Here is a 10,347-nt window from a genome sequence, read left to right as displayed (position 1 = left end):
AAACATTTCACCAGTATTAAAATTGCACTTGACCTAACATTTTCTTTCTTTTCTTTTCTTTTTTTTTTTCTTCGTACATTGAAAGAATCCTTTACAAAATAGTAAGAGCACAGTTTAACGTAAGGAATTTCAGCTCATTTGAAATGAAAGATTAACTTTGAGAACACATTGGGAGCACATTCCCTCAGTAATTAATTTTCTCACAGCATGGAAATACCAAGAATTTATCTCACCTTTTTCTTTTTTTCTTTTTTTCCTTATTTCTGTGTGAAGCACATGCTCTTTCATTTTTCTTTAAAAATAAAAGTCTCTCAATTTTTTTTAAGACTTGGCTTGTAGGTGTACTAATTTAGTCTACACTTGCCAATTTCTGCCTGGTTTGGATTTTTTAAAAAAATATAATTGAACAAGAAAAAAACGTTTACGTATTTTTTCGCAAATAACTAGGTGAAAAGAACTTTATTTCTTTCTTCTCGTACGGTACTTATCGCTGAAAGCACTTCACTTACTTTTAATGAGTTTACTTTAATCTTGATTACTTAGCAAAGGAGAAAAAAAACAGAAAGTAAAGAAAGAATTATTTAGGAGAGACGAGATTTCGCGCCTCAGTCTGACATTATTAACTCGGGAGAGATGCGAGATTACATCAGGAAGACTTTAACTACTAGATGGCGCTGAGTCAGGCCATTTTCCCTCGTGACGGTAATCACAAACTGGAGATGGTAGGTTAGGGAGAGAGAGAGATATTTAAGTTAGGTGACATCGACGAAATCTGGAAGAGATCCATGGCTTTATTATCGCGGCGCTTGGTTCAATGCATAAATTTAAGCAAAAGGGGCGAAAAAAAAAGTAACGCACAAGTTTCCTCTTGAAGGAATTAAAATACTTACTGATATTTTTATTCCAAATAGAGTAAGATTCACTAGTTTAAAAAGAAATAAAGTACAAAAGTCTGTTACGCTATTTTTATTTTGAAAATATTTAAGTTGTATTTAGAAAATATGGCTTAAATGCCCATTCTTCGCACTGAAAGAATACGTTTATGGGACCTTCCGACTTAGGATATATATTTCAATGAAAGTGTAATGGAGGCACGGTAGAGCGCTTATCTCTGGTGCGTAAGGGTCTCTGATTCGATCCCAGCCAAGTTTGTAGTGGACAACATGATGTCCGTCAGTTTTCTCGGGGAAACCCCTCTTTCCTCCCACATTCTCATTCCACAAATTCATCCAACATCATTCACTTGCCTTAATCATCGTCTTTCCAAAGCCTAAAGGGCATACTGTAACCGTGGGACGTTGAACTGAAAGAACGTGTAATGATAAAATTCCTAATATGCTCTATTTTTGGCATGAATTTCAAACCCCTCTACATCTTTAGGGTACGCCCCTTAATCGAAATGGCAGGATAGAAACCGAACTTGAGGCAGGCACTATGTCCCAAAATTAATCTATATTGGGGCAGTCGTTTTCCCATGATGCGATCATGATCACATAAAACAAAGTCAGTTTCAATATGTCGAAAAATAATAAAACTGAAATTGTTCCCACCGCCCCCTTAAAGCTGAAATTTCTTGAAACGTTTGGTATACGTGTCTACTTATTTGTAATGAGTTTATATACAGGGTTATTATAAATGATTGAAGCGATTTCATAAATTCACTGTAGCTCTAGTAATTGAGATATTGTAACAAAACTCAACAGTAACGTAGAATAACTCAAAAAGTTTTGTTTGTTGCAGGTGTACTTCAAATTTCTTCCACGAGAGCGCAGCAGTGAGGCAAGATGGTGACAGGTATCGAGAAAGCATTTCATGTCATGGCCTCCACGCTCTACTGACCTAACCCCATGCGAAGACCTTTGTTTTTTTGTGGGAGTTATGTGAAAGATTCAATGTTCACACCTCCTCTACCAGCAAACCTGCCAGAACTGCGAGCCCGTATCAACATTGCCTTTGAACTCAATGATAGGGACATGCTGCGCCGAGTGTGGAAAGAACTTGATTTTCAGCTTGATGTCTGTCGAACCACTAAGGGGGCACATATCGAACATTTCCAATTGTTAACAATAACTTTTTGAGTTTTTCTATGTGTATGAAAAAAATATCGCAATAGTATATTTCAAAACAACAACGACAACGTTTGGGATGTGATTCCTGACACCAAGACAAGAAGTATAGACCAACCTGGGTGCACAAATGCTGCTGCCGAAAACAAAAAAAAAAAAACAAAAAAAAAAAATAATAATAATAATAATAATAATAATAATAATAATAATAACTTTAAAGATCCATAGCTCCAACACTATGGGACTTACCGTAGTCGGGTCAAGACTTCACTTAGGAACTAATATGTGGGCTATCCAAAAATACGTGCTTCAGAATCCTAAGGTACTCACGCAACAATTTTTAAAGAGGCAGTTTGGCTACGGACATATAACTTGAAGTACTACCCAACCACTACTATAAAATTGTTGCGGAAGTACCGCAGCATTCTGAAACATGGGTATTTGAATAGGGCACATACTAGTTATTAAATAAAGTCTTGAACCAACTGCAGTAGGTTCCATAGTATTGGAGCTATGGACCTTTGAAGTTCTTTTTTTTTTTTTTCATCTTTTCAGCAGCCTTTAACTCCGAAAGGAAGCATTTGTGCACCCAGGTTGGTCTATACTTTTCGTCTTATCTTGGTGTCAGGAATCACCTCTCAAACGTTGTCGCTGTTGTTTTGAAACACCCTGTATACAGTAATACAGTTATTATAGAGTTGTGAAATCGTTCCAATCATTTATAACAACCCTGCATATCCAGTTTTATCTTCATAACTTAGGTTCTTGAGATACTATATTTTCGTATAAATTTTGACCCTCCCTCCCCCCTTAGAACATGCATTTTAACGAAAGTGACGATAAAAAAAATACAGTTCGACTCAGGTGATAACTATGTATTCTTCTTTTTCGCTAATCCCATTCTATATGGGGTCGATACTTCCTTCTCTTATTCTCTTCCTCCAGAATCCTCTATTTCTTGAGAGCTCCCTCGTGGCTAAGTGGTTAGCGTACGCGCCTTCGGCGTGGGAGACCCGGGTTCAATTTCCTGTGGGAGCTCATGTGCCTCGGATTCCACATTAATCAGTAGGTCCCGTCTCATATAGCCTTGCTGCTGAAAGGGTCTCAAAATCAACTCTAGTTCTTGTTTCCTCTTTCTTCCATCCCCTCTCCTTCAAATCCTCTTCGAACCTGTCTTTCCGTCAGATTTTCGGCCTTCCTTTTCTCTGCTTTCCTTCCATCTGCATCGATTTATTTCTATCGCCTTGTTTTCATCCCTTCTCTCTTTTCGGCCGAACGAGCGTTCTTTATCTTCTTGCTGATGAATCCCACTCACTTGAAGGATAGGGGACGCGGCACAAGTCCTAAAAGGCACAAGATCTAAAAGGCGTTAGATCTAAACGGCACAAGTTCTAAAAACCATTTCGCGTCACAAGTCGTAAACGGCACAAGTCCTAAAAATCATTTCGCGGCACAAGTCCTAAACGGTAGAAGTCTTAAACAGCAGAAGTCCTAAACGGCACAAGACCTAAGATTTAGGTCTAGTGCCTATATTTTTAGGACTTATGCCATTTAGGTCTTGTGACGTTTAGGACTTATGAATGTCACCCGTCGTCACCCTTGTCATCCATCTCTGCATTTTCATCTTTGGTACAGTACATCCGTTTTCCTAGAGTGTGATCTTGTAATTGTCTAAGTTTCTGAGCTGTACATGATTGCTGTCCATGCCACACAGTGTATAACATTTCTTTTATTTTGCAGTTCACTCTATCAGACATCACCCCACTCGTCTTTCTTCAGTTCAGTCATCCACTTTGTAACATTTATGTTGGATCTCAGCAAACAGTTCCCATCTCTTAATATTAGATCCAAATTATTTAAACGTTGACGGTAATGTTAAATTACATTTCCAAAAATATAATTCGCTTAACCCTCTAATGCCGTAGCTGTGGTTATGCTCTACCGGTCATCATTCCCCTCTCCTGCAATGTCTTTCTCCATTCCTCCAGTTTTCTTTTTATTTCCTCTCTCGAACTTTCAACCAGTACGAAAGGGTGCTGAGAAGTCTTTAGCGTTCCTGAAAAAAAAAAAAAAAGTCAAAGCTTTATGATAAATGTATTGAACATACTCTCCCATCAATTTGATGCATTTTTGCTCAAGTCTTGCAATTCGTTTAATCCCTCTAAAACATTTCTTTCCTTTTGGTTATCAAGCCATGTATTTTCAGCTGCAATAGTTTCAGAAATGTTGCTGAATTTTTGTTTCTTCAGGTGTTTATTTTCTTAAATTTGGATATAGGTGGTGTTCAGATGGGGCAAGGTCAAGTGAATAAGTGTGTATGATTCAAGGCTTCAAATCCTCATGTAGCTAATTTGTCCATTGAACATTGCTTACCATCGCCGTCTTTTTTAGCCTTGAAGCATAATCGTCATACGTTAAACTAAAATGAATAAGAACAGATCGTGTATTTAGTTATGTAATTTTATGTAAAGGAATGCACTGTAAAATAGGAGTTTGTATTTATTGCTGACTTTTCCTAATGCTGACTAGTGATGAGCACAAGAGTCTTGGTCTTGCAGTTTGTGCAAGAGTGTTGCATGCAAGACCAAGACCATACCTGCAAGACCAAGACCATACCTGCAAGACCAAGACCATACCTGCAAGATCAATACCAAGACCAAGACTCTCGCACAAGTATCTTGCACAAGTACCGGTACTACTTGATTTTTTTATGTAGAATGTAAAAAGGAAGGGAAAAATCATGGCATCTTTCACTTGAATTTCTTGGCTTCAGTAAAAATGCCGCTGGAGTGAATGTGTTTCCAGTAGTTTATGCAATCCGTGTGAGTCGATCTGTCCCTGTAGCTTATAGCTACAGTGTGTCTTTTTTTAATTGGTTGTTTGCGTTTTCTGTAGTTATTACTTGTTTTCAAGCCACACATGTGTCATCTTGCGCCATGTGAGCTCTTTTGGTGGACAAACAGCGTGTGCGTGGGTTTTCTTGAGGGTTTCCCGTTTCCTCCTACTTTCTTCATTCCATCATTATATTCATTTCTCATCATCGCTACCTTCCTTATCTTCGGTGTATAATCGTAGGACGTTAAACTAGATATTTCATTTCATTTCAAAACATATTAGCTATGTTCTTCCAAAACTATGCACCGAGGCAAGTATAGAGAAATGTAGTATTGAATATTGGTAATTTTGTACACCATAAATGCTGAATACATAGGTACGGCCTTGGCTCAGAGGCTCAAGCATTCGTTGGAAAATTTTAATATGTGCTCATAAAATTAATATCGAAATAACATATTCATGACATTGACAAAAACTTAGTGCATGTGACCGCAAGCTTGATTTCATGAGCGGATGCTTATATGTTGAATAATTGTTTATCAATATAACTTAGCCTCCTTAGGTATACGGCATATCGAGGATTGCTCTATAAAGCAGTATATAATAATAAATAATCCATATTCACAAGTGAGAGTGATTTTGTACAGTTATTTCAAATAACTTTAATAATAACTTTCAATAAGGGCAGAATAGCTATGGTGATGATGATGGCAATATTGACCAAAAAAAAATTAAAAAAATAATGATTATAATCAAACCTTTCAATATTTTAGAACAATTTGAGTGAAAACGACTCAACTCAATTTATATAAATACTTTTGTGTAAAGTCAATTTATATAAATACTTTTGACCTATGTTAGAAATACAAAATAACGGCAAAAAACTCCGTTATTTGAAATAACTACAAAATCACTCTCACTTGTGAATATGGACTATTTATTGTTGTCTAATGTTATATTGCTCAATCCTCGATGTACCGTATACCTAGGGAGGCTAAAAGTTATATTGATAAGCAATTACTCAACGTATAAGCAACCGCTCATGAAATCAAACTTGCGGTCACATGCACTTAGTGTTTGTCAATGTCATGAAAATGTTATTTTGATGTTAATTTTATGAGTACACATTAAAAATTTCCAATGGATGTTTGAGCCTCTGAGCCAAGGCCATACCCATGTAGTCGGCATGTATGGTGTACGGAATTACCAATGTTCAATATTACATTTTTCTTTAGTTTTGGAAGAAGAACACCATTAATATGTTTTGAAATGAAATGAAATATCTAGTTTAAGGTACCATGATTAGGCACTGAGGCTAAGGGAGACGGTGATGATGAGAAATAGAAGAAATAATGGAATGAAGAGAATAGGAGGAAACGGGAAACCCCCAAGAAAACCCATCCACACGATGCTTGTCCACCAAAAAGCTCACATGGCGCAAGATGACTTCTATGTAGCTTGAAAGCGAATAATAACTACACACAGTGGCGGCGATTGGACGTTAAAAGTGGGGGGGCAAGACATGATCTGAATATTTGTATAGCAATGTTATTTTTCCTGGTTGTTTCTAACACTTTGTTTGACGAAGGGTTGTATAACTAATAGGATACTATCTTTTTCAGTTAAAATACCATATATCGAATTTCATATTTTATTAAGTAAATTGACAAGAGCAACAGGTGTAGGTACTAGCTCTTTGCAGTCTTAAACAACAAAGTGTAAGAAGAAATTTGATTCCTTGCTCATTAATATCTTAAAATTCTGCCTAGAAAATTCTTTGATCAGATTATTTAATAACAAATAAACAGAAAGGACAATATTAATCATAGTAATGAATAATGAAACTTGTTTCGTAGGTTACATTAAAACTGTGATTAATGAACAACTTAATTTTTAATTCCATACATGCTATTAAATGTATGTTATTATTCTTAGAAAATGAAAGACAGCGAATACTCAAGCATATGCTACATTAAAAAAAAAAAAAAAAAAAAAAAACTTTTGCAGCTTCCCGAAACATGTTCGTTGCCATTAGTTGCAGTTTTCACTTTTTTATTATTTTTTTTATTTTATTTTTTTTATCACATTAAAACACAATACTTAGAATCACTCCACACTCCAGTTATACAAAATTACCCTAAAACCTAGAATTATGTTGAATTCACTAAATTTAATTGTATATACACTCGTACACCCCTAAACACACCACTTCAATATTATATTACACTGCAAAATAATAGAAAAGGTACAAGTTGTTTCATATTACTGTCTTTTTAATCAATATTCCTTACTAATTGAAGAAAAGACATTTTAGAAACTGTCAATTTCTGTGCAATTAAATAATAACTTGTGAAAAATTTCTTTTTTTGCAAAATGTTCTCTCAATTAGTTTCAAAGCGGCTGACTAACATATCGAGCCCTTGTAAGAAGAAGTGAAAGTATGCTGGAATTGTTGTGCTCCAATAGGTTAATTTTAGAGTTATTTTCGGTGGCAATTAAAACCAAATTCCTGTAGCTTTCTTAACTCCACGGGAAGACAACCAATACGTACTCACGCAACGGCAAATATTATATGGCACCATTTTTGCTATGAACCAGTAATACATACAAAAACTTTACATTTCCGAATAAAACTATATGCCTTAATACTTTAATTCAAAAAAGTGGGGGGGCAACTGCCCCCTTTGCCCCCCCCCCTAATCGCCGCCCATTACACACACATACTACCTGACCTATAATCTGTGTTGCTTTGCGGTGCTGAGGTCAAGATAGTGTGGAGTCTCCATGGGATAAAACTTTACCCTAGAGTAGTGAATCCCAACCGATGTTTCACTCAGCCCCACAGGGTGTCACAAAATTTTAGAATTTAACAATCATGAAATATTTAATAATAATTAATTAAAATCAATTTTGAGACAGGTTGTACCCAGTGGCGTATTTAGGATTTTGTTTCGGGGAGAGGGCTATGCACAACACGTGAATAAGCACCTACATTTTTCCTTTTGGGTGCCGACAAATTATAATGAAGTTATGTATAAATTAAATTTATTTCCGTGGGCTTGAACCCGATAGCCAACCCCTAAATACGCCACTGGTTGTACCAGTCAACGTCTCCAGTGGCAGCAACAGTGTTCAGTGCTACAAGTCATTTTAATAATATATAGAACCTTTTAGAATTACACTATCATAATTTATATTATTATAATTATTATTAACAATATAAAATATAAACAAATGTGTACCGATATCGTTAGCTTCCAGTAAAGTGTGTCGTAATGAAAAAGATTGGAAACCACTGCTCTAGAGAACAGCTGCAATTTTTTGTTCTTGTTTATGCAATGGACACACGAAGAAATTAAACTACAGAATTTAACAGAAAACAAAATAAAGGAACTGTTTTCTTATTATACGGAAACAACGTAAAAAGTGTGAACTTGAGATGTTCCGACAACTTAAAAAAAAAAAATGGAAATAAATATAGCCTACATAAAAGGAACATAAAGTTTAACGTGTTATGCCACAGTCTACTTCCTAGAAAGCCGTCAGAAGTTGGTGACTTGGAAAAAGCCAAATAAACGATGAAGCCATTGTGTTTGTGTCAGACTTTTTTGTCTGCTTCTCTTGCTACGATTACAAGCAGTCATTTGTTTCGGATGGTTAGACAAAGGGTTTCAACCACTACAGATACACATAAACGGATTTTTTTTTTCTGAAGCCTACACTAGACGATCAGTGTAAAGTACAAACGCACCAGTGACAACAAAATAATGCACTTTGGCAGGGCTCCAACCACGAAGTCGCATTAGTTTTTGAAGTGTACAAGAGCAGGAAAGCAGAAAAACAATTAAGGTCAATGGCCACCATGTAATTTCCTTCGACCGTTTCGTAGTTCTGCGAAAATTAACTTTTAAGCTGCTTACTACATGGATATTGCTTCGTTTCCAGACTTTTGGTCAGTTTTCAGCAACGAATCAAACACCAGACAAAAACTTTAAAAAATTATATATATATATATATATATATATATATATATATATATAATTAAGGCACATCTTCAATTTGTACCACTTACTATACAGAGTTCACTTACGAAATGTTGTCTTCGTACTCTAAAATTTATGGGTTCCCCCAAAAATGATTTTCTTAGCTTCAAAGTAATTTTGTAGCAGCTTATATGCAGATACACAACATTTGAATACGAAACAAATCACTATGTGCGTTCAATTTTCTACGTTGTCTGGGTACATCCATTCGTCATAACCATTTACCCACATGTCAGTACAAAAGTAGAAATGCAAAAACCCATATTAAATAAGTCTGCATTGCAGGTAGTGTCTGAAGATGAACATTTCACATTTGTGACATTTTACTTCAAAGACTCATGAACAGATGACATATCTTTAATATTCTTTGCAACAAACTTTAGAAGTTATTGTTTCTGGGGCTAATCCTTCGTTGGCCAATTGTTAAAATTAGTAGCAAGAGCTATCGCACACTCTACAGTGTCGTTGACAACTGTCATACCCTTGACAGCATTCTTAATTTCCCGGTATGTAGGATCATCCTCCCATGTAGACGGGTCTATCGCGAGAAAGGTAAGAGACTTCTCTTGTCCATTTGGAAGTATTATCGAAGATTCTTCTCGTTTTCTCGGTGGTGCAGTCGTGGAGGTTTGTCAGAGATAAATTCTTCCTCTCCAATCTTTTGAGTACTTTCCCTTCTGGCGTGTCCACCATCTTCCTTTTGTCCTGGTAACAGACTCGTTTCTCAAGAAAGGCAAGTCCCACTAAACTCTCCCGAGAGATACCACAGATGTCTCTGAAGAGCATTTAAAGCCATTTTGGAACTGGCCCGATCTGGCTTCAAGGTCCTTCATGAAGTCTAAATCATTTTTCGGAGCGTGAGCAGCAATTGATGCCTCATGTCAGTATAAACAGTACAAAAGACTGACAAACAGACTTTTTTTTTTTTTTTTATAATGCTCAGATCCGCCTCTTCAGTTTCGGCATCTGAAGACTTTAACCGAAACGGGCTATCATCATCGCATTTTATTTTTCTTTAGCCTTTTTTCATCATCCTTTATTTGCAATAATTGAAGGGAAAAAGGGAACAAGGGAACAAGGAAAAGGGTGGGAAGGACGGAACCACAACACTCAACATCAAACAACAATGAACAACAAACAAAACAAAACATTTTGAAAAACAAAAAGAAAACAAAAAGAAAAACAAAATGGACTTGAGCTATCTCAACAATATTGCTAACTAACAAGAATTTAATTACTATCTAATTCCTACCAAATTTTATTATCATATATTTAACAGAATTCAATTGCTATCTAGCTCCTACCTAAATCGTCATGTATATTATGTTGATAATTCTTTAATATTTCCAAAATCTACAATTTCTATTTTGGTCTTATTGACTTTAGAGTTCATTAAAATAGCA

The sequence above is a fragment of the Thermobia domestica genome, chromosome 15, assembly GCF_964235325.1.
Source record: "Thermobia domestica chromosome 15, izTheDome1.hap1.1, whole genome shotgun sequence".
In the NCBI taxonomy this organism is placed as follows: domain Eukaryota; kingdom Metazoa; phylum Arthropoda; class Insecta; order Zygentoma; family Lepismatidae; genus Thermobia; species Thermobia domestica.
This window is presented reverse-complemented; position numbering follows the sequence as displayed.